The sequence below is a fragment of the Trachinotus anak genome, unplaced genomic scaffold (assembly GCF_046630095.1).
Source record: "Trachinotus anak isolate AG129_WGS33_773 ecotype Australia unplaced genomic scaffold, CSIRO_AGI_Tana_v1 ptg000003l, whole genome shotgun sequence".
NCBI classification, from domain to species: Eukaryota; Metazoa; Chordata; class Actinopteri; order Carangiformes; family Carangidae; genus Trachinotus; species Trachinotus anak.
Genome location: NW_027273854.1, coordinates 3,770,812 through 3,798,357, shown reverse-complemented (window position 1 = coordinate 3,798,357; position 27,546 = coordinate 3,770,812). Strand labels below are relative to the sequence as shown.

The 27,546-nt window shown below is 44.4% G+C and overlaps 1 protein-coding gene across 1 annotated transcript in view; it reads right to left on the bottom strand.

Moving 5' to 3' along the window:
* Positions 1-19,904, bottom strand: part of lrrc4ba (leucine rich repeat containing 4Ba) — a 31,673-nt gene extending 11,769 nt beyond the window's left edge. Inside the window, exon 1 of the mRNA XM_071467043.1 lies at positions 19,761-19,904. The gene's annotated coding sequence lies outside the window, so the exon portion shown is untranslated. The remainder of the gene's footprint in view (positions 1-19,760) is intronic.
* Positions 19,905-27,546: the final 7,642 nt, after the last annotated feature.

Below are 27,546 nucleotides of genomic sequence, written 5' to 3'. Positions count from 1 at the left end.
GTTTAAGAGTCTGCAGTGCATTACCTCACAGCAGAAATGAGAAAATGAATGCAGGGTTGATGTTAAGTGTGGTGGGTTACAGGAGCACAAGCAGGTTTTAAGTGTGCTAATAGATTTTTCCACAATAGGGAAATGAACAGAAACCAGTGCATTCTTGCTAAAACACAGTAGCATGGTCTGCAAATGGATGACTGGTAGCAGATCAGCAAAACCACTGAGACTTTAAATATAATGACAAAAAAAATTGAAATCATGCCCCCACCCACCCCCCCTTAATCGTCAACTCAGTGTTACCAGTATTTCTCTTAAATTTTCCCTTGAGCTTCAAAGAGTACCTTTAAAGTTAAATAAAACATTTCCCCTCCCTGTTACATATACAGTATAATCTCTGCTCTATAAAATATTAAAATTCAAGACTCACTTCACTTTTGAAGCTGAATGTTTCCATCACATGAGAAATTCTAGACGTCTTGTGCATTATTCTGCAGATACAGTACTCCCCTGTAATTTAGTCTGACTTACTTATCTTCAGCATCTTCACAGGACTTTAAAAATAAAGTTTTTGGCATCTGATCAATGCTAGTATGAATTTTTTTTAATGTTTGACTTGCCAAAGGCTCCGTAGGGTTGAGGAGGTTAAAAAAAAAAAAGAAAACCCTGTCTTCATGTTTTTGATCCTTGCTGCAATGAAGTATCCTGCAAATTTTATTTCATAAAGATTTACGTCAGCCTCTAAAGGTTGGGTAATTGAGTTTGGATAATTTTACCCTCCACTACATCACTGCCTGTGACCACACAGCCATAATGTCAGTGGGGGGAGAAGAAGGAGGGTTTTTGCTTCTTCTTTCTCCACCAGAAGTGAGTGATCATCAGCAGAGTACACTGATCATGAGGGGAAACTTCTCTCCCTGATACTTAGAGTGAGAGACAGGCGGAGAGTCGCCCAGAAGGTGCACGCAACAGCCGAACAAGATTGAGTCGAACAGTACGCTCCTTCCCTCCAGTGTCCTGTCTGCACATCAGCATGGAGGCCCATCTATAATGACTTGGCACACACTAAGATGGCAGCTCATGCAGCCACAAGCAGCCAAAAAAAAGAGAGAGAGAGAGAGAGAAAAGCTAATAATGTCGGTTTGTGCGGTGGGAATAGAGCCATGACCTTTCCTGATCGCAGTGACATCTTCCCAATCAGGGTTGTGTCTGCGAGGCTTTAAGACAGTGGAAAATTTGTTCTCACACGCCTCCGTTTCTGAGACCAGGAAGTAATTTAAAATAATAACGTAAAACAGATTTCAGCTGCTGCACCACAGCTGCTGATGCTGCTGTTACATGATGGGTTGTATGTTTCAGAGCAGCTGATGATTCAGTGAATTTATTAAATCAATTTCCTTTTCATTAAAACTCAGTTAGCGGTGGTCTATGCCTAATATGATGAATATGATAATGTTTCTCTGATCAATATCAGCATTGATCAACAACTCTGTCTGAATCTCTTAATCTGAACTGAATTCGCAGACCAGATTCCACAGAAAGCAGTTACCTTTTGTTACTGTCTTTTAGAAACCCCATGTTTTGCAGTAACTGCTGTTTCAGAGGTTTTACCGCCCAGAGAAAAATAAAATTCTGAGGGAAATTGGCTCCTTCGATCTAAACGGCATCAATATCAGCCTTAACGGCCCACATAACAGATACCAATAAAAAACGATTCAGAAACAATCTCGCAGAATTTGCAGCACACAAGATGTCGGTAAACAGCAACAATGCTCGTGGTCTAATTGCTTACAACTGGCAGGGAGTTAGTGTGGCGGGGTGATGAAGAGGGCAAGAGCGAGAACCCAGATTCACCTCCTGCCTTGTTCCCTCCAACCCTCTGTCTCCCATTTCAGTATGAATGCCAACGGCAATGAGGGGACGTCTCCTCACAAGAGTCTTGGCTCCTTGAGGCATCGCTAGGGGGCGAGGTCTCAGGGGACAAGTGAACAGAGGACTGTCCCCTCTCTGCCATCTTTGTGGAGATTCTTTTGAACTCACTGTTTAGGACTACAACACATTTTTGGTTATTCCAATGGTCAAGTCACTGGCTGTGACCCTGGCACCCTATCCTGACTGATAGAAGGTGAAGATATTAATAAAAAGAAGAAATAGTAACTTAATTTTTTTCATTTAAAAACATGTTTTTTTTATATCAGGGTACTTCATCTGTTTCATAAAGTGAAGATGGTATAAGAGACAGCAGAGGTTGAATCAGCTAAAAATAAAATGTTTTAAGTATCAGAACTTGTGAATTAGCCCTGGATGTTTCTATTGAAAATACAGTATCCTGGTTCCCTACCTGGGGGTCAGGACCCCTAAACTATATCTTTTCCCCAGTAACAATAGTCTTCAAATCTTTCAGTGTGGTGAGTAGATTTCTTTTCCAATTTGTTTTGAGGATTTTATGGAATCAAATCTTCATTACAGAACAGACATCTGTGTTCTTCTGTCTTTTTTCCAAGATACAGACTCTAATTTCTAGCAGAATCCTGAAACAAATTTATTTCTGTTCAACAGAAACAGATTGGCAGTGTCACTGTACAAATGTGCTGTGCAGATCTTTTTTAAAACTTGTTTTAAGAAAGTGAGGTTTGATATGAATCAATAGGATATTAAAGAAAAACAATAAAAATGTTGCTTCCTTTTTCTGACTTTTTTGAACATTGGACACTTTTACCTCCTCAGGCCTCTGAAAATCCTTAAAATGAAGCAAGAAGAAACAATTCACATCCACACTGCGGCTACAGCTTGTGATGAGGTTGACATATCTTCACAAGTCATTTTTCTGGGCGCCAGGGTCTGGAGGGAACGAGCTGTGAAAACAACATTGTCATTTTATCACCTTTTAAGATGATGTGACGAACAAGCAAGAAATATGTTTATTTACACATCCAGCAGATATGGAGTCATATTTCTGTCCACTTGGCAAATATAATTTGAATATTAGTGACGTTTAGCTCAGTTTTTCATCTCAAATATCTGTCACGTCAGCTGCTAAGCGTTCCGCTGTGTTCATTAGCTAGTTGCTAACTTTGGTTTCGTTTGGTGGCAGATAGTGTACAGTGGGTTTTTAGAACTGCCTGCTGTGGCCAAAAGCAATGAATGCTAGGAGAGCAGAAAGAGCTGAAAATGCACAACTACTATCTAAATGTAATTAGCCAAGCTGTTGTAAGTAGAGAGTAGTCATAAAGTTAGCCAGCTGACCAAGTAATGTGTGTTTTGCAGCATTATTTAGCTAAAGTTGGCTAACATCAGTCCCCATAAGCTACTGGTCACCAAACCAAGCAACGCTGCAGCAGTAAAACCTGTGAGTGTATTGAATTGAGCAATTGTGCGTTTTATTGCTAATGAATTTAACTTCCTATTCGTAACAAGAGGAATGTTTTATCTCCCTCACCAGAAGTCCTCGGTCTGAGTCTGGACCATATACACCCACATCTGGGCAAATTCAGGCTGTCATCCTCCCGTGTTGTCAATGGGCCAAAACTGGGCCGTGGAACTGGACGTATATATAAAGAAACACAAGCATGCAGCCCAAGTATTTATTTTGCTATGTGGGGAGCTGGGTGATGCACTCATCACTACAACAAGAAATCCCTTCCACATACAATTAGTCATGTGATCTACAGCCAATATAAAATTATTTATACTGATCATCATTTAAAGTATTTGAAGCTCTGTCTTCTCATTTTGTGTCAGAATTAAGTGATGAATACTCAAGTGTTTGCATGCAACATCCAAGCGTCTGTCGTGGAGCTTTGGCAGTTTTCTCATCATCTAAAAGTCATTTGACCAGCAGACAAACGTCCTCTAAATATCAGATCAGCTCAATCATAATTTGACAAAGTGATTCAGATTTCTAAAAAGGCTGGCCCCTCCAGTGAACTGCATTTGAACACAAAGCGCCAAACCAAATCAGTCTCATCTCACTGCTTCTTATTAGAAGGGAATATGACGGACCACAATACAATCTGGTAGGCTGCAGTGAGGTCTTTCACTTTCCCAGACGTTAATTTCTCCAGGCCTTCCTGGGCCGAGGCGGAGCTGCTCTATCACAAGTGTGATCTCGCTGCTGCACAGCTCATAAGAAGCAGACAAATTTAGGATATGATAAATCAGCGCTAATATGATTACCCTCAGTGTCTGCTGGTTAACATAAAACAACCACTAAATTTTCACTTAGCAGGCGCTCCTCACTCAGCCTGCAATATCTTGTTTGTCCCAGCCGGGGGGGGAGGGAGAAAAAAAGCAGCTCTTGCAGAATCACATACAGTACGCAGAGGCCAAACTAAATATAAACTGTGCCACCTGAGCTAAGAAGTGCATTTAGAATTTCAAAATTGAAATAAATAACGAAACATTTTATTTGTTTCAGCGTCCTTCCACAGTCATGTCAGCTGATAATCCTGCCACAGAGACAGTTTCTCTGTAACCAGCCTATTAGCCTATAATCCCGTCCAGACCTTCCACAGTCTGCTACTAACCAGCATTAATTTTTAGCTCAGGCTGCTCATCTAGCCTCATTTTTTCCTTCACACTCAGCCCCTTCCTGGTCCCAGGGTAGTCTATCACACTTAAAGCTTACACTCTTCACAGGCCCTTATAAACATTTAAAGCATTTGACTAACTGCCAGACAAAATTGACTTTGGGATAAAAGACCAGGGGGCTTTTAAAAAAATGAAAAGGGAAATTCTGCATCAGGACACAGAAGCTCTGATTTAATGGAAAACAAAAAAAAAGCAGTTTTATTCAGCAGAAAAAGCCGAGTCACGCACAGGGTTTTCTCTTTTTAACGATCAGGGTGGGGGGTTGGGGGTGGGAATACGAGGCTATGACAGAAGGTGCTTGTGAATAGTTTTTAAATGGGGAGTGGTGTGGTGGTGGCAGTGGGTGGTGGGGGGGGTGCCACTGTGTCGTATTGTGCTGGATGGGAGAGAGGAAGCCCCACACTCCCCCACTTCCTTCCCTCTGTCTCCTCTGCCGGCCTCCTCCGCTGTGTTTACCCCCCCCCCCCCCCGGCACTGAAAGGAAGCTGGACGAGCACTGGCCTTGCTGGTGAATGAAGCCCTGACGTCATTTGCCCACCCACACACACACACACACACACACACACACACACACACACACACACACACACACACACACACACACACACCGTAAGCAGTGTGACTAATAGTGTATTAACGTCTTTTGTGTGGCCTCACTTATACCTGATTCATGTCTGGCTCCCAGGGGAAGAAGCCCCCCCCAGGTTATTGAAATATTCAGAGACGTAAGATGTTAGCACAGATGAATCAATGGTGCCAGTCGATAACCTCACCCTCCCCCCCAGCAGCGATTTAAGGACAAGGGTCTGTTATACCAGCACGCTGCCAGATTCAGGTGAAAACACCACTATTGTACTTGATATAGATTTTTCCTACAAGTATATACAGGTTTATGTAGAAACATATCTGAGTCTGACTCCTATTCACTTGATGTGTTTGATGGCTGATATCATTAAGTGAATGGTACATTGAAATGGGACAGAATGGAAGAGAGGAAGTAGGTGGTGAATGTGGTTTTAAGTGTGTATAATTATTTATATAACGAGGCTGTAAAGACCTGAAGCATTTTAAAGGAGAGGTAAATGTTAAACAATAAAAAAAATACACTACATTCATCTATATCAATATTTAATTTGTTTTAACATAAGACCTGATCCACGTACATCAGAGTAAAGCTTGTTAATGGAAATTGTGATGAAATATATTTGTCAACAACCTTTCCCATGATGAAGACAAGACAAACCTGACGCCAGTGAACAGTAACTGTGACTAAATCTCCAAACAAAAAATGGAGTTTAAAAAAAAAAAAAAAGAGTATTTTGGGACATATAATCCAAATCTTTCATTGGCTTTGGTCAGAAAGTAAAGATTTCCTTTTTCCACTGATGGAAAACGTCATGAGGTCAAAGAAAGATGTGAAGGACAATTCTTAAGGAAAAGATGATCAGCCTGCACCGACACTATTTAAAAATTATTTATAACACATGGAGGATAAGCGTTTCCTACAAAAACAGAATCACACCTCGTAAGAAAGGATGTTTTCAGTTCATACATGACTAATCAATTACTCATAGGAGGTAAGAACAACATGGATGTTTTTGAAAGTAGAAAGAAAAATAAAAAAGAAACAGGACTTAAATGTCTTAATAATATAATAACATAACAGGAAAAAGTAGAGAAAGTTGAGCCATTAAAATGATAATTATAGAAAGATATGGAAAGAACCAGAGTATATTATATTCAGACAGTATATACAGTATATACAGTTGTGCTTTTAACAGTTTTTATACATTTGATAAATAGAAAAAATGTTGTACAGTGGGAGGAGTTCAGAGAAACATTTATGTATATAGTCTTTTCTTAGGGAATAGAAATTCAAAATGCTTGTTGTTTAAGACGACTCCTAACTGGACAGATCTATTTATGGTTGTGGAGCTCAGACGATCGTGTAAGGATTTCCATAAGTTTTTGATTGTGTCACAAACATAAAACAGGTGCTGTGTTGTTTCTGCTTTTACGTGGGTGAAATTACAATGGTGCGTTTCCTTAAATGTTGCTGCTGCAAGGCATTGTGGGACGGCATTATCTCCTTTCCTTTCATAAAGCTATGCTAAAGGAGAGAAGATAGGAAGCATTGAAGCTCCTTTCCTTATCATTTAGAGAAGATGGCTGCCACTTAGATACTTCCAGGTCCTTTCATTCAGGCAGGAACTTTCCTAAGCAAGAAAAGACTTTTGGATTCCAACCACACGCACATTCCACTTCCTGTTTTCCTGAATCATCTTCCCAGTGACCCTGAACGCTCACCCTGCAGTGCACCGTGAACGTCCGCCTGGACCTCGCTACTGCATGCAGTTTTAATGCTACAGCAGTAGGATCTCAGACAGCACATAGTGATGGGAAGGGAACATGATGGCAGCAAAACGGGTTGACATTTGGACCCACTTCAGATATAATGCCACCAAGAGGAAAAGTGAGAGAGAAGCCCTGCAGCTACGAAATCTCTGGGAAGAAAACCAGAAACCTGAGGAGACGCCTCACAAAAACCAAGTTATCATTAAAGTTAAGAGATTAAATAAGCTTCTGATACTTTTAAAGCCTTATTAAGCTTGATAATGAAGGTCCATTGTGTATTAGCATCTCGAAACAACAGGGCTGTGCTGCGTTGCTTGCAGATAGTCCAGCAAAGCTAAAACCGAAAATTATAGGTATAATATTTCTAACAATATTTTCAGTTGTGTTGGGTTTTTTTCTGGTTACCCTGGATTTGTGTTATGAAACAGAAAGTTAAGATCATAACAACGACCGACTCATATTGCAAGAGCTGGATTGCATTGGATGTGATAATGTTGCATCTTTCCACACTTCTTTGTTTTTCTCCTTTTCATGTCTGGATGTTTCATGTGAGGATTGTTAAAATTAATAACGTCAGACCAGACTCCCGCAATGCAAAGCTACATTCTTAATCATACAACCTGTTATTTTTTGGCTTGTTTTTATTTTATTATTTATTTTTTATCTTTTTGCCTAAACTCAGTTGGATTAAATCTTATTTGAAAGCAGTTTTATAAAGTTTGAAATATTTAAAATGTTCATTCTTGGATTTGAACTAAAACGAAACTAAAATGAAATTTAGTCGACTAAAAGCTGATTAAAAGTAAAAAAAGACTGACTAAAGTAACCCTACAGTGCACAGTAATCTGATGAATCCTTATGAAGTAAAGGATTCAAGTCCAAGGACTCGAATATAATCAATCAAATCATTGTTCACCTTGCTGGATAATCATATATCTCACTACTTAACACGCAGCAGGTGTCTGAAATAATAGGAGAGCATACAAAGAGAAACAGGCAAATATAAAAAAAAATTAAAAAGTCATAAACATAACTACATTTTACCACAATAGTGCCTCTGTAATTTGTCTCAGTGTCACTACAGACTAATTATAAGAGACGGAAACCGTTTTATTTGGGGTTTGTTATTTTCAGGCTGTGGACAAAACATGATGTGCTTGTTGATATTAAAATACCTAAAATTGATGTATAAATTTAATTTTTGCCTTATTTTTTGTTACAGTAGCAAGGTAGAAAAAAAATCCAATTAAATTTGGTAGAAGGAACAAATTGCTAAGAACCAAGTGATTAAATCCAGATCCAACAATTTGTCACATTTTGCACAGCACATTTTTGTCCACATATCTTCTGTTATCAGTGATACATTTAAAGGACTGTGCAGCCTTTGTAGAAGGTGTGAGCTGTAATGTATTCTCTGTACTTCCTGCCTATGGTGTCATCTTCTTCATCAGTCACTTTGGATCACACAACTTTATTAACAATCAATTTCAGCTGCAAATGTGTCAGATTACAAAATGAAGACGCTCTAAAAGTCTGATTTAATTGGGAATTTGTCTAAAAACCTGCATTAAACTGCATTATAACGGATTACAGGACGATTATACGCTCATCAATGTTTCCTTAAAATCAAACCGTCACCACATCAACTGGGTTTCCGGGTTAACTCCATACAGGACACACAAAGTATTCATCCTGTTATTGTTACATCATGTTCCTGTTGTAACTGATATAACATATTTATAATGTAGTTGATGCACTTTTGATGTCTTTGAATGCCTTGTTACCACTTGAGCTAATGTGTCATCCTGTACTCCTCAGATGAATGTGCAGAAGGTCAATTGAGCTTATGATTGTATGATAAACTATTAATTAGACAGAAACTCCTCCTCATTTCCTCCTTGTTTACTTATTAAGCTTCTTAGTGTGATCTCATGACAGGACGTGCAGCCTCAGATGCCGCAGCGCTCACATTTCGTGTGTGATTTTGCCACAACAAAGCGTTCAGTTTGGTTATTGGAGCAATATTAGACAATAAGTGCTTATTTTTAGAAAACAGCACAACAGCCTGATGAGGTTTCTTAAACCGGAGCGTTCCACGTTTTAATCACCACTCATCCTTGTCAAACAGGATATACTGCAGCCCCCTCTGCACTGTATCCGTCTCCTACCTTCGTCCTCCCACTCAAAATGTCCAAAGACGCGCCGTTGCTCTCATTAGGATGCAGGATGCGGAGAGAAGCCCTGATCTATTCAGAGCTGCTCCTACAGGAGCGGGGACCTCCTCCTCTTTAGAGGGGGCCAAGAGCTGCAGATTAAAAGTCACTGTGTTCATCACCCTGCTAAAGCACTCCCCATTAACAGACATTACATTACCTACCCCACATGTTCAGATTCCTGACTGGGGGCTTCGTACCACTTGTCATTACATGCTGGGATAAAAGTCTTTTTAATGTTAACATTTTCACATTCACTCCGCCAGCTCTCGACTTCAAATCAAATCCAGTTATTACTGTCCGTGCTGTGGTCCTGCCTGGTCGGGACGCCCATTTCGTGAACAATTAATCCGTATTTAAGGTTGTTAAGTGTGTTGATACACTCAATTCCAGCGCGCTGAGAGAGAGAGAGGAAGAAGCCAAAGCAGGCAGCTAATCAAAATGTCTCTCAGCCATTTACAGAGCAATGTAAACTGCACATTTTTTTTGGGTTGCTCTAAAACCTTTTCCCAGTGTTTCTGAGCTGAGCGTTTGTTGCTCGCAGCTGTTTTGGAGAGAGGAGGACTTGGTTCAGCATTTCTGTGCTTCACACTGCCCTCAGTTTCCTTTCCTTTTGTTTCCTTTTTTCTTTTTTTTTACTCAGGAGAAAGAATGCAAGTGTGTATGTGATTTCTTTCAGGAGGTCAAACTGTGGCGTGTCAAACTCTGACTCCAGGTGACTGTCAGGGAGTGCGTTTAGTGACATTTCTGTGATGGGGTCAGTCTGTGCTGCATTCAGAGAAAAAAGGTTAGTGTAACATGTATGAGAGTGAAGGATACAAGATTGTTTTAGGTCTATATGAGCAGAGTTGGGGAGGTTACTTTTAAAAACTTGTTCCCTTACACTACACACTCAAGGTCAAAGTTCAAGGTAGTCAAAGAGAAAAAAAATTCCCCATGAATAAATTAATGCATGTAATTGTCACTTCATTTTTAAAAGTCATTTTCTGAGATAATAGACTGATTTTTCATGTTTGTACGGTGACAACCCGTGATGAACACAACAGAAGTGTTTCCAGGGGACACATAAAAAAATGATGATGATCCATACACTTACACGGATGGTAAGACAAGTATCGTATAATAAATCCATGTGCACTTGTTCAATGCTTTTAAATTCAAAAGTCACAAAGCACTGAACAACATGTGCGTCCCAGCCTGGTTCATCACTTTTTAGTGTCCCCTGGAAACACTTCTGTTGTGTTGTGAGTAGTTGCAGCACATGTGTTGTCATATTGATGAAGATGCCTTCTGAATTGTGTGTTTTGTCTATTTGCGTGTTTTTTCATAAGTTGCAGTGTGTTGAGCTCTCAGGGCCACCGTATGTTTGCTTTTCTGAAACTATTTTTTATTTGGATGAACCTGTTTTGTTTTTTTTTCCTTTCACAAACACATCTTGGATTATTGCTGCATTAAAGTGATTGTCCTACAATCACTTATGATAATACTGAAGTATTATCATGCTGTCCAATTCACGCAATGCTTTTAACAAAATATGAATTTGCTTCTTTTGGGTTGCTTGTGAATGCAGTGCTGTTTGGCAGTAAACTTTCATGTCTTATATTTCAGAGCATTTCACCAGCATGTGAACGCATCATCAAGTCAGTGGTATACGCTTTAAAAGAGCCCACACTCACAACAGTGAGGTGACTTTTACACCAAATATGAAACAACATTTGATTAACTGTAGTAGATGAAGGAAATATGTGCAACACAAAGAGTATGTGGTTTGGCATTTACATCTTGAAATCAAAAACATTTGACTGAAACACATTGTGCAGTGCTAAAGTTAATATCCATCATTTCAGCCTGCAGTTACATTTGAGACTCTGTGGAGCAGCATGTACTGTAAGTGCCATCCTCTGCATTCCTGTTCATTTATTTGTGTATAATGCAACTCTACCATTTGCACGTCTGAGGGGATTTATAGTTTGCACTATTTAGGTGGTGCAGAGCCAAAGAGTGTGCACTCTTATTATTAAGTATAAATCTAACGGTTGGAGGCTGGTGTGCTGCACATCCACAGAGCAGGCACAGCTTAATTGGAGTGGGGGGGTGGGGGTGGGGAGGTCACTCGGTTTCAACAAGGCTGCACTTGGGAGTTAGTAGGTGTAGTTTTTTTTTTTTGTTTAAGTCTCCCTCACTCCCATCATGCACACACACACACTCCACTCAGCTGCTGCACCTGAGCACATTTAAAACACATTTGTTTCTAATAAGAATCACTGATGGCATTACATGGATTTTCTTTACTACTCAAGGTCAAGGTCATCCACACAGGATTATACATATGGAGGTGCTGCCTCCACTTGTGCTACATAGGCAACAATTAAAAAGAATCATTAAGAAAATAGTTAATGAAAAAACTAGTGCACTATTCTATAAATATACAGGAGGACACTACATTATATATTATATACAACTGTCAAGGTGTAAAGTGCATGAGTGCACAACACATCTGTGTGTTTAGACTTTAAAAAAGAGGCAATGCACAAAAATGCACTGTAAAAAAAACAAAAATAACATGGTGGCATTGTAATGAATCAGAAACATAACACAATCACAGTGTCATATGACTGTGCACTGAATGGACAAGTTAATATTACATTAAATAACACTGAAAAAGGGGAGGTGTGCATCAGCAGCAGGACTCTGCAGTGCACGGCAGCAGCTTTTACAGTGAAGCGGGGGCTCGGTACTTAATTAGGATTTCAGAGGTGGAGAAAGGCAAACAAACATTGAGACAGTGTGGTGCAACATGTGGAGCATGTGGAGCAGAGGTGGAGGCGCTTTAATTATGTGTCCATCTGTCTGTGCACCTCCAGCTCCATGACTGTACACGAGACCTTACAGTGTCTGGTAGGCTGATTTTCTTTTACAAACAAACAAATAAACAAAAGCATGTGCGATAAGCAAACCCCCAACCTGCCCGCCCCCCCAATCCATCCAGGCCTCACCCCGGCCTCCTCTCTGAGTGACACACTGACTAATACACAGACAGATAAACACTCACACTGACAAACACGATAAGCCCTTGCCCACGAAACACTGACATGGACTGACTGATGGACGTCTCCATGGAGACCAGTCACCAAGACTGACACAATGTCTCTCGCAGCCGTGCGCCTTGCCAACCAAATCAGAGAGGTGAGCGAGAGGAGAGAGAGAGGGAGAGATAAAGAGTGAAACACACAGTGCAGCACCAGAGTGATTACAATGCAGCGCTGAAATATTCCAGCGTGTGTGGATGCGGCGCAGATCTGCTCTAACGGGCCACGTGATCCGTCCTCCTTGCCCTCTGATCTGCCCCTCTCACACCTCAGTCTCACCCCATCACTCACGCCTCTCCATCACTTTTTCTCCTTTACACTCCGCTCCTCTTACAGCGCTCCCCTCTCTTTCTCCTCCTTATCCTCTCCTCTCCTCACCCCCCCCCCCCCCCCCCCCCCCCCCCCCCCCATCACCACCACCCCTTCCCTACACCTAAGGCATGTTTATTTCCACACCTCACCTCCTCTGCTGATTTCTCCACCCTTCTCCTCTCTGCGGGTTCTTCTCTCCACCCCTCTCTCTCTCTCTCTCCCTCTCTCCCACGCTGTGCGAAATGGAAGCTCTCACAGAGACCTGAGGTTGCCATAGTAACCTGCCATAGTAACCACTCACCATCTTGCGTGTCTCTGTCATGTTTGGCGGGGGCTCGGGGCGTCCGCGGCCCTGCTCTGCAGCTCCCAAAGCGGAGCGTCACTTCGGTAAACCCTGCAGCGTGATGGGGAAGTGTTTTTGCCTCACTACACTTCCACGGGAGCACATTTTCTGAGGAGGGCGGTAAACTGATAATTGACTGATAACAATAGTTATCTGCAGGCCAGTTTTCTATATTATTAGACACGGGTCACCAGAGGCACACGGCTAAGAGGAAAATTGGCTCTGAATTCTCCTGATAAGTTGTTATGGCCTTCAACTTTCTACATTTTAAAGTTCCTCTCCTGACATGTTTTAAACTATTGAAAATCCTCTACTATGAGTAATATTTTGTTTAATATGATTTTCCCACATAAAAAGTGGGGGAAAAAAAATCAAAAACTGGGGCTGGAAGCACCCACCCACCACCACTAATCACGTTGGGTTGACAGGTGAAAGAGCAGAGAGCATCAAGAGGGCGAGAGGAGGAAACATCAGAGAATCACAACGGCTAGCTAGTTAAATGGTGATGCTGTTTTGCAGACGACACAACCGTAGTTGGACTCATCTCAGGAGGGGATGAGTCCAACTACAGAGATGAAGTCAAAAGACTGACTGCGTGGTGTTCGGTAAACAACCTCCAACTGAACACCACAAAAACTAAAGAACTCATCTTGGACTTCAGGAAGGGCGGAGGTTCTTGGGTGTGCAGATATCGGACGACCTCTCCTGGACTGTGAACACCTCGGCGGTGGTGAGGAAGGCCCAGCAGCGCCTCCACTTCCTGAGAGTGCTCAGGAGGAACAACCTGGAGGAGAGGCTGCTGGTGACCTTCTACAGAGCCACCATAGAGAGCATCCTGGCGTACTGCATCACAGCGTGGTACGCGGGGTGCTCAGCAGCTGACAGGAGAGCACTACAGAGGGTCGTCTGCACAGCCCAGAAGATCACTGGCTGCTCTCTGCCCAGCCTGGAGGACATTGCCAACTCTCGCTATCTGAGCAGAGCTGGAAACATCATCAAGGACCCCTCCCACCCCGGTAACCACCTGTTTGACCTGTTACCGTCGGGCCGAAGGTACAGGTCACACAAAACTAGGACAAACAGACTCAGGGATAGCTTCTTCCCGAGGGCTATCACTGCAGTCAACAAAGACAAAAAGAAATCCGGATGACCGGTCGTTCACACTGCATAACTTCCAATTACCTGTGCAATAAAACTGGGCCTAATGTGCAATAATCGGGTTTCATTCATACCACATGTAAATATATCTGTACATATCACTTGCCTTTTTATACCTCCTCTATTTTTTAATTCTTGTGTTCTCTTTAGGTTCTTATCTATTTTATTTAATTAGCATTGTTTGCACCAAGGGAGCAGCGCTCAAATTTCGTTGTACTATGTATAATGACAATAAAGGCGATTCTGATTCTGATTCTGATTCTGTTTGTTAGCTTGTAACTGGCAGAGGCTGACACAGTGTTAGTGGCTGTGCTAATGCAAAGAGTCTCGCTCTCTGTTCTGACAAGGTTTCTGTGAACGGTGAAAGAGCAGAGAGTATCAAGATGGTGAGAGGAGGAAACATCAGAGAGAACAGTTAGCATAGTTAACATCTTTCATTTGTTTATGTTGTTTGTTAAATTGTAACTGATAGTAGCTGACACAGTGTTAGTGGTTATGCTAATGCTAACTTTCTCTGACCTGACAAGGTTTCAAGTTTATTTAGCCACGCCCCCATCCCCACAAATTGATGGGATTGGTTCCGTAGGTTATTTGACGTATGAATCCCTGTCTGTCTGAATCTGATTTTATGAGCCTGTCATTGCTTCACTGCAGTTCAAGGTTAAAATCCGCAGCCACATCTTTAACTATGTATTTCACTCATATGTCTTGTAGTATATAAAAAACATATGTACGTTAACAAGGTTAGTAACTTGATTTTCATCTTGAGTAAAATGACCAAATTAGGACTCACTTTAGGTACAGCACACAGTTCACCTTACCTTACCACACCAATTAACAGCTAATGTTTCAATAGTCCACTCAATGAAATTTGAGCCTGAATGTCTCACCACTGCACCACCCAGCCCAAAAGCCACCGCAAGAGAAAAGTGCAAGAGGGGCAATATATATAAATAAACTGAGTACAACTGAGTCAACACTCTACATACGTCGGGGAGTCTGGGGAGTTGGACAACAAATAGTGAAGGTATGTACAGGTTCACATGAGAGTAACCATCCTAACCATACAGCCCAATCTGTGATTTATCACTGCGATGGCGTGTAGCTCCACTAACTACCTCCTCTGTGGCTCTTAGTGGGGCCCCCAGGGACCACTGCCGCCATGTCTCACCGCCCTCCTCTGGAGCCACCATCTCACTGTGACATCAGCGCCTGCCCCTGAAAACACGACAACCTCCAACCAGATCCAAAATATTTGACGTTTGATTACGTGTCATCTTGTGCGACAGCGCGCCCACGCTTCTCTCCAGGCATCTCATCGTGATCTCTCTGCGAGCGCCGTGGAAACCAAACCTGTCTGTGTCAGGCTTGAATCACAGGGAGAGAAGAAAACAACAACAAGGAGACGGAGGAGGAGGGAAAAAAAACTGTTAAGCATCACACTTTGGTCATCAGGGTTATAATTTCATGTTTACTGCTCTCATGCACTATCTGTTTCTTGCCATCTACATCATCAATATTTATACAGTCATCATCATCAGCATCAGTATGCCACTACTGTTGTGCCTCCAGCCAGCGCAGCCAGTCACCGAGGCAGACAGAGGAAAGGCCCCAGCCTGACTCTGCAATGCTGTATTGAGCTCTTATGCCGTCACTGACCCGAAACAAACTCCCTCAAGTCTCTGGGCCTAGATGCAGCCAAGCCGACAGTGGCCGCAAAGCATGGTGGTCACTGAGGCCTGACCGCCTTCATTACCCAATCACATTTACTAATACTTAATCTAACCAGGAGAAGATAATATCTCTTCCATTTGCCAAACTCAATATCAGACGCACTGGGCTGACCGCTCTCTCTGGCCAGCTCATTTCAAACAGGAGGAACCCGACCGCGTCCCGACTCTCTCAGTCTGTGGAGTCACTGCGGTGACACGCAAGCTAGCAGCCACTCTCCGACCGCCTTCACTAACACATGATCGCATATTTGGCCAAAGAGCCAGACAGATCTCCCAAGGCCATTCACGAACGTATGAGGAGGGAGGTGGGGGGGAATCGCCTCGGTCCACTTTTTCAGGCATCCCTCTCCACTTTAGGTCATGATGAGAATATATTCCTCAGGGGAAATCTCACCATTTCTAATTATGTCAATTCAATGGATTATAGCATTCATTTTGTGTCATTAACCATCGTCATCCTTCCAACTATTATTCAATAATTAATGCCTGGACAGTCATCATGATCCCCGAAGGGCCAACACCCAGGCCTGGACGGGAGACTCAATCAAACCAATCACGGCTAATTATATCCACCCCACCATCATGGGCAGCTTAGCATTTCTGCTGCGGATGGGTCAGTGCCCGTGCACTCCCGTCCCCCCGGTTACTAAGATTCAAATTGTGCCATATCATGCGCAAAAACAGAATCTCAGATCTGCGTCTCCAGGGTTCAGGCATGGCACAAGCACGTGGCGGCCGGCAGCAACATGTGTGATATGATCCCAGTGTCTCAGATTGAGGGAGGGCCGGGGGGGGGGGGGGGGACAGGGGGGGCGAGGGGGGGGCTTCTTCGTGCTGCATTATTAAGGGACAGCCGGAGGTTGTTCCCACAATTTTCAGCCTCTCGTGGCTGATCAGCGACTCCCTCCTCACCCTTCAACCTGTGTACATCAGCAAGTCGCGCAGCCATCAATCACTGACACCCTCGCCCTATGAAGAGATCAGCGACCAGCTTGCCCTGATTAGAGCGGTTTTAGTGTCATCTATAATCTCTGTCTCCCCCTCGCTCTCCGCCGTACGCACAGAAACGAGTGCGTGTGCATAAACACGCGTGCGCGCTAAACGCACACTCACACAGACACCAAATTTAGGGCAACAGTTACACTCTTTGCATTCTAATGTAGCAGCAGACACGTCCCTCGGAATTAATGCAGTCCTTTGTCCTTTTAGGTACAGTAAAGGGACGAGGAAAGGCAAACTACACTAACCAGATTGAAAGCGTCCTGGCTTCATTTGAAAGATGCACGGACCGTTGACATTGGGCGATGTTTCGGGGGCAGTCATTTATATGCTGCACTCCTCTCGTGCCCTTTCCCACCTCATGTGTTTGTTTTGAGAGGATTTGCCGTGGCTTCTCCACATCTCCTCTGGAAATAATTTGCAATGGCTCCACAATTCCAGCAGCGGAAAAAGCGGTAGGGGGCTGAGCATTATCTCAAAGTCACACCTTCCCTCTAGGCCAGGTGTGCAGGTGTAATTTACCATGTCCCTGTTAACCTGCTTGCTTGTTTTCATCAAGCTCATCGGCCATGCATAAGTGGTGTGCCTCGGAAATTAAAGCGCAGCCTGGCCTGATTCCTCAAATGACTGAGATCACTCAGCCGGTGCTTAATCTGCGACACGGGAAGGATTCAGCGCTCGGTTTTGTGGGACACGTGCACCTTTGTGTTGAAATTAATGGTTGGCAGTCAAAATTAGTAGGAAGGCCGCACAAAGTCATCAGACTGGTGGAAAAGTTCAGGATATACTTTTGTTTTTTTCTTCCACAGCTGCTGAGGAATAAAAAAAGGTAAAGGATGTTCGATGGTTGCACATGTTAGAATCTAAATGTCTTTCTTTTTGTGAAGCCGCCAGCAGAGGTGTATAAATGTGGAGCCTGTTATTGGTGAAGAAAAACTTTCCACCTGCATCCCAATAACTAATCTTAACCTTTCCAATTATCCTATTTTAATCACATGCATATCAGGTCAAGACTTGTCATGAGTGTACGGGAGGTTTGACTTCAGTTGTGCAACAGATTCCCTCTGCTTCCAGGTCTTTACTAATTCAGTGTGCTCTTGAACAACTCTGCCACCAAACTCCCAAGAATGAACAGCAATGACCATAAAACCACATCCGCGATGGCTTTTAGTGACCTGGCCCACTTTGAGTTCATTTCAGCTAAGGTAACGCTTTGGTTTTAGAGGGTGGGGGGGTGGGGGGTGGGCAGAGCGGGGACAAAGTTCAGGACAAACAAATTCCACTGACATTTTGGCCTCGCTTTTGCAGCAGTGACACGTCTTGATATTTTGAAGCGCTGCCCTGAGCTGGAGGACCTTGGCTTTTTAAATGTGATATCATGTGACAAGCCTCTCATGAAGCCGGGGCCTGGCAGCGACTGGTGCTGCTGCACACAGCTCTGTGATCAGCTGAGGAAGGAAAGAAGCCTCACTTCCGGACTCCGGAACGTAGAGGCCACGATATGAGTGGATAAAACACATAGGCCTACTTTACAGACAACATAAAAGCTTACCATCCTCTTAAAGTTTTACGTCTGTAGGCCTGTTTTGGATCTAATGGAAGGAATGAGCTGTTGAAGCACACGGCTCATAAATGGTATGTGTCATGGTCTTTCATTTGACAGCTGAGCTACGGTGGCGTAGAAGTTTACAGGTACTGTAACGAGCATTAAATCTAATATGGGTGAATGAATAAAAATCACAGGATGTAAAAGGCAAGCAGCAGAACAGGAGGGTTTAATCGGCCTGGGGGGGGGGGGGGGGGGGGGGGGGGGTCAAAACTGACACAATGCAGTAATATGTCGAACACAAATGCCTTAAAGCTCTGCTCCAGAATTTCCCTTAAATCCTTCCTCAGATGCAAATATGCAAAAACTTGCAGAGTTGGTGGGGGCTCTCATATATACAGCTCAACACTCACCCCCCCTCCACCCCACGCCTCTCTTGTCTTGTCTAATCCTGCCCCAGTGCCCCACTTCACCTTCCAACACCCCATTAATAACTTATTCTCTCTATCATAAAACTCAGGAGATGATCCAGCTGGTCCACACACACACACACACACACACGCACACACACACACACACACACACAGTCAGCAGTCCCAGCCCGTTCGGATTTCTCTGAAACACTGCACATTAGCATTTAAATCCTCTCATAACCGTATCATTGTGTTGCAGATAGAGGCAGTAGATCTTCATTCATCAGTCCTAATCTATGTGCTCCTCGCTCTCAGCCGGAGGGGCCCCGGGCTCTGACTCAGAGCTTAACCCACCGCGCATAAGCCGCAAGGTGCCTGCGCATTTTTTTTCCTCCAAAATCTGGGGTCATCGACCGGGGCCAGCGAGGGTAACAGCAGCCCACCACGCAAATGAGCACTGTGAAGTGCCCCGATTAGGGCGGTTTGATGGAAGCTGCGCGTTGACCGGATCACACATGAAGCTTGTGGAGAGAAGACGCTCCTCTCACCGCCAAGGTTAGATTCACTTGGACTGACACCACACAGGAGCAGAGGAATACACAGCAAGACGAAACAGCAGCTGAGGGTGTGAGAAAAGTTTCAGGCTTGGATGTGGATAAAAACCAGATGATTCTCCTTCTCCTCTCTCACGCGTCTGTCTCGTCATACATGTAAATCCCGGGAATGAGCCACCTTTTAAAAGCCATGCAGCCAGTGTGAAGGCCTGATACCGGATCACACACACACACACACACACACACACACACACACACACACCAGGACACTTCACACATCATATCAGGTCACTGAATAAGGATTTCCATCACAGCGCATTGGTAGTTTGTTGCGCGCAGAGCAAATGCACAAACTGTCTGGACCCACACACAGACACACACACAGACACACACACACCAGACAAACAACACAATCAGAGCACATGAATCTGCACCCAGCCTGAGTGGATGTCATCGGGACTCACCTCTCTCTCCTGCGGCGCAGCGAGCAGGTCCTGAAACACGGTTCTCCGAGCTCTCACCTTCCCGCAAATAACAGCGTATTCCACTGCAGAGCCGCCGCCGACGCTGTCTTCTCCTCCTCTCCCTCCTCTCTCTCTCTCTCTCTCTCTCCTGTCTCCCTCACTGCTTCTCCTCTCTCTCTCTCTCTCTCTCTCTGATTGATTCACCCTTTCCAAGTGCCGCGCTGCCACCGCTGGTAATGAGAACTGTCTCAGAAATCTTCAGGTGGATGGAACCACTGGTCGACGGCGAGGGGATGTTGGGCTACGCTGCTGCTGTTGGGACATTTGATCAAATATTTATTTCCTCAATATTTATTCTCATATTCTTTTTTATTTTTTTGCCTACTGTTGCTTTCTTGCACACAAAAACACCCAGACAACCCTGGCAAAGGTTTAACTACTAATAAAAAAAAACGAGATGACATAATAAACAAGTAGCAGATAATAATGATGCTGTAATTTACATGTATGTGTGTAATATTGTTGTTTGATAATTAGTTCTCTCTTGCACTAAACTGCACATTTTGTCACATGTTCTTGGACGCGGACATACGTGTCCATGTGGTCATATCATCTCTATAATATGATGATGATGATGGTGATGATGATGATGATGTTTACAGCATGTTACAAGGAGCATTAGCTGCCTGGCCGGTTCCCTTGGCAACGCTCAAGCGCACGCACAGAGCCGAGCCCCACCTGTACAGCACCGCCTGACTGGACCTGCGTGCTGCCTGCAGCCCCCACCCTGCATGAAGGTACATGCAGGATGTATACAGGTGTGTGTTGACTGACATGCTGAGGAGGAGGGGAGGGTGGGTTTAGGAATGGGTCCCCAGGGATGTGTGTGTGTGTGTGTGTATGGGGGGGGGGTTACATAATTAGGGGGAGTGAGGTTTAAGGTCAGGTTGAGGTTACAGGTCTGGTCAGCTGTCAATCACCTCAGCAGGATATTAACATGAGGACGTGTGAGAGAGAGAGAGTGGGTGGGCGGCCGAGTGTGTCCGTCCATCAGATAGTAGAGGGTAAGGGGGAGGGAGGGAGGTGGAGAGTGATGGGTGAGTGTTGAGGGTGGGGTGGGGGGGTGGGTGTGTTCAGATGGGTGATTAGTGCTGGATTGATAATGTTCTATATCGAGACTCAGAGGATCGCTCTTTCTCACATCCTTGCAGCTCAACGCCAGCTCTCCATCACAGGCACATGTCCTCACACACACACACACACACACACACTCCTCACACACGTGTCTTCCTTCCTTCACTGCTCTGTTACACACACACACACACACGGAGAAGCATGATGCATATGGGGAACAAGGTAATGACTGAGCCCGACACGTTTAGTCTGGATGCAGCAACAGGGTGGCCAACCTGTTTCTCTTATTAAACACTGCACACTCCACACGGCCTTGGCCGCCCTTTTCCACTTTATGCACAATATGTTCTCGCTCACTTGACCCCCCCCCCCCCCCCTTCCATCCTCCCCATCCCTGTAAACCCACACTCTGCAGAGAGGGTCTAGCGGCGTCCACAGCCTGTCCCAGTCCTCTGTAATTCCAACAGCGGCTCTCGCTCAGTGGCTTTGCACTGCGTCGCTCCCTCCTCTCTCTCTCTCTCTCTCTCTCCTCTCCCCTCCCCTGCTGCCTTCCTGCCTCCCTCCCTCTCTCTCTCTATTAAATTTCTAGTCACACAACAGTGCAGTGGATATCCCTCCCTCTCTCTAACTCTCACACACACACACTCTCCACCACCACATCCCTGCCTCCCTCCGTCCCCCTCCCCTCCCCCCCTCACACATACATACCTCAGTAGTCTGTGGAGGTGTTGTCCTGGATCTCTCCCTATCGCTCGCTCCTGATATTGACTGTTCTCTCTCTCCTTTACTTTGAACCTCTCAATCTTGCTCACTCTTGATACAAGGCTGCTCTCTTTTCACCTCCAGTTGCCCCCCCCCCTCCCTTTGCCTCATTATTTAAAAGAGCCCCCTCACATTTCCTCCTTTTCCTCCCCAACCCTCTCCGCTTGTATCTCTGTACTGCAGTGTCTGCTCAGGCTATATGGTGTGGAGTGTAACCTCCCCTCCCTCTCCTCCTCTCTCCGGTGGGTGTGCAGGGCTCGCTCCATCAGGCCAGCCTTTAACTGACTGATTGAGTGGACACCACAGGCCGATAAATGAATAAAGATGGGAGGCACTGCGAGGATTAATGTGCCTCATATGAAGACAGAAAGCTTGCCATCCAGTATTTCTGCCTCTGCCCCGTGGAAGAGGCTGCTCTCTCCTCCTGAGCTCTGCCTTGTTTTGCTGCGTGCTACGCTGTGCTGGCATATTGGTTGAGAGATGTGCAGGCGCTCTCTTTGCCCTGGGTTATGTTCAGGTCCCGGGGCCTCGGTGGCAGTCGCTGCCCCGGGGTGAAACCTCTGCCATCGCCGTGCTGTGCAGGAACAGCGTGGCGAAGGGAAGTGGGGCAGATACGCCGGTGGGGTTGAGACCGGGCCGCCTGTCTTCCTCCTCCTGTCATTTCTGCTTCCACCCCCTCCTCCCTCCACACGCTATCTCAAGACTGAACTCTCCACAGCCTCCGAGGCCCAAACTGAGCCCTGATCCGTATCTGATGGTGAAACAGCACGCCACCGGCTGCAGAGACTCCAACCTGTGTGATACCAAATTGAACATTCAGGCTGTCGTGACTAGCAGGCAAGGGTTGAATGCTCTAACGCTTATGCTTGTGTACACCCTGAAACACTGTTTTCACCCACAGAGAGAGAAGAAGCTCTTTTAAACACAGAGTTAACCAAGCTTGTACCTCCACCACTAAAGCCAATACTCTTCCCTTATCAGAAACAGCCCTATCTTGCAACCGCATCCATTAGGGCCGATAGTGCCATTGATCTTCCCACACCCAGGCCAAGTGGACCTCAACCACCAGGCCCTGAAAACAAATCCAATTTTAGGTGTTATATGCTCCTCTGACCCCCGCCCTCCTCCTCCTCCTCGTCTCTGCATGTGCAAACTAAACTCATCCACCAGCACGGCCATCACAACACATTCACTCTCTGTGTGGCAAGGCTTAATAATAAGACTGTCTCTCCTGCTCCTCCATCGCTCGCTCCTGTCATCACCTCCTCCGGCAGGCCGTAAAACAAACTCTGCCCCCAGGCCTATAAACCCCATTATGCTGAGCAGCACTCCTGCCACCAGGCTGTATAATCTTCATCTCTCGCCCACAGCCTCTGCTAACTGGCCCTTAAACTGGTCCACTGCCTTTCCTCATGGTGACAACAGGGACAACCAAAATGCCACACAACCAACACGCAGCGGGAGCGTTTAATATCAGGCCTCTGTTGCTCTGACCCGAACCACTTTGCAGTAAAGAGCAATCCAGCAGCTCAGGCTTTGGTCACATGTAAAGATGAGGTCAGGGATATAATGAGTAAGGTTAAGTGCACTTAATGTGTTTAATTCCATTTTTTATTGGAAATGTTATAAATCTATATGAGGCATGTTAAAGGAAATGTCCACACTCAGACGCTTTATAGCAAGATGTTCAAGGATTTCCATCTTTGTCCTAATTCATATTTTATTTTAATACTTTAGAATAAAATTATTAGAATCGGTACTGGAAAGTACTGAAACACCAACTATTGGTTTTGGCAGTGACTGGTCTATGATGTGAGGGAACGCCACACCCGACCCCCTATTCCTTTCCCTGCAGGTTGTGGGTCCACAGTTTGGCAGCCTTGTGTCATCTTTTCAGGCCGTGCACCACCAGGCTCCATGGTTCGGGACCTTGACACCAGAGATGTACCGGCAAACTCCCCTCCAAGGTCTGAGTCCTGTTCACCACAGTTATATAAATCACCACTCTTAGTCTGGTCCCTCCCATGGGACCAATTGGCCTCGGGATATCCAACCAGAGACTGTTGTCCCAGACAACACAGCTCCCAGGATCACCAGGACACGCCACCCTCTCCGTCATGTTTCTCAGAGGATCATAGATCATAGATCGGACATCCGGAGGAAGGAGTAGAACCGCTGCTCCTTCAAAAAGGAACCACTTCATCAGGATACCTCCCGAGCACCTTCCTGGGTAATGTCCAACTGGTAGGAGAACTCAGTGTAGACCCAGAACACATTGGACAGATTATCACATCTCGCCTGGGAACGCCATGGAGTCCCCCAGGAGTCAAAAGGGATGTTTGGACTTTATTCAACCTGCTGCCACTGTGACCTGACTCTGGATAAGCCGCCTAAAGTTGAAGGATGGATGGATGAAAACGGTTTGGGCAGTTAGTCTACAAAAATAATAGTTTTGGAAGGAAATGGGAGAAAAGCTGTCAATTTATTTTTATTTCATTATTTTTTCTATTAACTATTAGCCACCAATGCCATCATCACCATACACAATTCATTTCAATTAAAAGTAGGTCCATCATATCCATTTCTGCATTTCTTTGTGGGATAGTCCTGTGCACCATCTACACAGCATATCAAGCAATTCTGTTCGCATGCCTGGATTTCAGGAGGTCATTTGTCCATTGTCAACTTTTTACCTACTCAATACCGAGTTGGAAATATTCTATATTTGGAACAATGGGCTTTATTCTCAGAGCATCTTTCACAAGAACCTGCCAGAACTTGTTAGAGTCAACGGTGGGGTGCAGGTGTACGTGAAGTGAACATTAGCTGTAGAATTGGATAGTTACAGCTGCATTGCATTTTAGTCTACGGAGATAAAAACATCCGGTTCTGGAGGTAAAGTTGGTCACCATAGGACATTTAGTCATTAATTTCCCAAAAATAATACAACCTTACAGAGCAGATCCAGACAGGATGAGCTTCAGGAGAAGCCAGACTGGTTTCACCTTTGTTTTATTGATGCATTTCTGATATTACAAAATGCTAACTGTGGTTCACTAACATGTCTGACGCGCTTTACAACAGGATTTTCCTCAAGAAAATAATCAAGTTTAAAGTGACCAAATGAGAGAATGATCTCTAATGATGAGAAATCCATAGTATCTCAAGACTGTGAGAGGATTTGGGGGAAAGTTTGGAAAAAAGCAGTTTTGTCCTTAAGTTACCTCAGTTGCAAACTGAGTTTTTGATATAGGTGTGTGTGTGTTTCCGCTCAGACTTAGGAGGATGTGATTGTTCTTTCCTGCTGTCAGACACTAAGGTTCTCCTCAGAGGAAAAGCAGCACTTGCAGCTCAACAGGATCTGAGTGAACTCTGAACATTACAAGAATGATTTTTCTTGTAATTCAGATTTTTTTTTTTAAATAATTTAAAATAAAAATCTCATATTTGTGAGGGAACATAATCTGAGTAAAGCCTGCCACCCACAGAGGACATGTCATGGCTCCTAGCTGGGTGCACAAAGACCAAATGGCTTTGATGGCTCCTATCAGCAGCCCAACAAATACACAAAGCACATGTACACAGCTACCTCCACACTGTGGGACATGTCCAGGTCACCGTGACTTCACATTAGAGTTTACCAGGTCTGTCCAATTGACCTGATACCACTTCAGGTATTTCCAAACTGCTACCCTGTGCTTAAGCACAAACAACAGTCAGAGCCTTTCTCTCAATGACAGATGTAGCTTCCTCATTATCTGGGGAAACCTGGAACACCGCGGGCCTCAGTCAGAGGCTGAGACATCCAGTACTTCCACACTTGCCTGGCGACAGCACCTCCGTGTCTCCCAGAAAATGCTCAATTGTCCTGTTGGAGCTGGGAGCCAGTTGCTGCGAAAGTGAAGGAATTTGACTATCACAGGGTTTGGTGCACGAGTGATAGGAAGGTGAGTTTAATGGAGGTTGAAATCCAGATTACATACCCAACCTGATCTGGGATATGTGGATCTGCCAGGAGTAGCTGAAGGACATGGCGGGATACAAGTACACACGCTACCATGTCGATGTCTTATTGTCATACTGTTCTAGCTTTTAAATGATAGTTTCACCTGCTGTAATTTCATTTTTCACTAATTTGTTTTACTTACTGTTTGTACTGTTTATTGTTATTGTGTCACACTTTCTAAATGAGTACTTCTTAATCTTTTTTTTCTTTTTTCATCAGTTTTTCTGACTGGTGAATCTGCTTTTGTGTGTCTGCCTGTTTTATGCTGCTGAACTGAACTTAAATCGATCACACATCCATATTTCTAGAACCCGGGCTGCTGGATTTCAGCCAAAGGCCATTGCTGGTCGATAATGTAAACAGTTGCAGGTTGAGGTGGGGAAACTACGACTGGATGAGACATGAAAGTTGAAGGACTTATCCTTTGAGTTTCAGAGGCCGACACCAAACCTCACTTTATGACGTGATGTTTCCAAGGCTGAAAAGTTACTTATCCCCATTTAATTTAACATCATGTTGTCTTCATTTGGACAATAACTAGTCCCCTGCAACATGAACACAGTAACCACTGATCTAATGCATTAACTACTGAATACCTCATCATGATAATATGTAAAAACCAAAACAATCTTTTTATTTCAGTACATTAATTTTTACTAGTTATTAGAAAATCTAATTTTCTTTTATATTTCAATTTAAGCTTAAAATCCTCATCAGATTGTGGCTGTTTGATGGAACCGGTCACATTTATCAAGTTTTGAAGGTGTATTGTTCTTAAGTTACTGTGCACAAAAAAAGGTTCACTCCTGCAGTATTACCATGACGACATGATGACGCCGTGCATCATGGTGGGGAAATATAATGGAAGTTGAAGGGTGCCACAAACAGTAAATAGCATCAGGCTGATGAGGCTTTTTTAAAGTAAAGCCAAATGACCATCATAACTGGAGGCCAGATTAGCCGCCATTTTATTTACCACTACTGTTCATCGTATGGACCTGAGAACAATTCTACTGTTAATAAAAGAGATACTGAAAAACTTATGAGCTCAGACAGGCGCTAATAGCTTGATAGTGAGATGGCGGCAGATAGATGGAGAGAAAGAGCGAGAGCGAGAGAGGAAGATAAAGTGAAGCTAAGCCGGGCTCCGAGGGCCGGCCAGTGATTAAGGGATGGGAGGGATGAACACCAGCCACTGAGGGACTAGTGTCTATCTGTGAGAGTCCATGTGAAAGCAGGGCTGAGGAAAAGCTCAGAAACAAGAACCCACTGTCACGGTATCTTAGCAACCGTCTCTGTCTCCCAGGTGACAGGGACTGACATCACTTCCTGTTGGTGAGAGTGTATGTGTATACACAGGGTCCAAGTGTGAAAAAAAAAATGCACAAATTGATACATGGCTGTAACATGAAGGCGTCATGTGTGAAGACGAGCAAAGTTCACATGCGTTTCTCTCTCCCTGTGCACGCTCGGCTCGGCTCTGCAGCTTCAGCACTGATGTCACCATCAGGTACATGACGGGATTATGTTTGCTGGTGCGCAGGGTTTAACTTGCATGCGTGGCGTCTGCATGCCAGGCTGCGTCTCTGAAGCAGACTGTGGGCATGTATGTGGAGGCTGTGCCATGTGCGCATGCGGTCAGCCTGATTGTATGTTATGCCAAAGGAAACATGGCCAACTGATGCCATCTGGTAGGACTACTTGGCACAAGGCGGGACTCTCTATGGTTCCACGACATATTGGAGTAGTTAAAATTAACACTGTGACACTATTTGGCAGAAAAAGACACTGAACTATCTATTACTGTGTCTATTCCAGGCTCTCTCTCACCTTAAGGGTCCATGCTGCATTCACACAGGGGGGGAGGCAGGACTGTGGAGACTC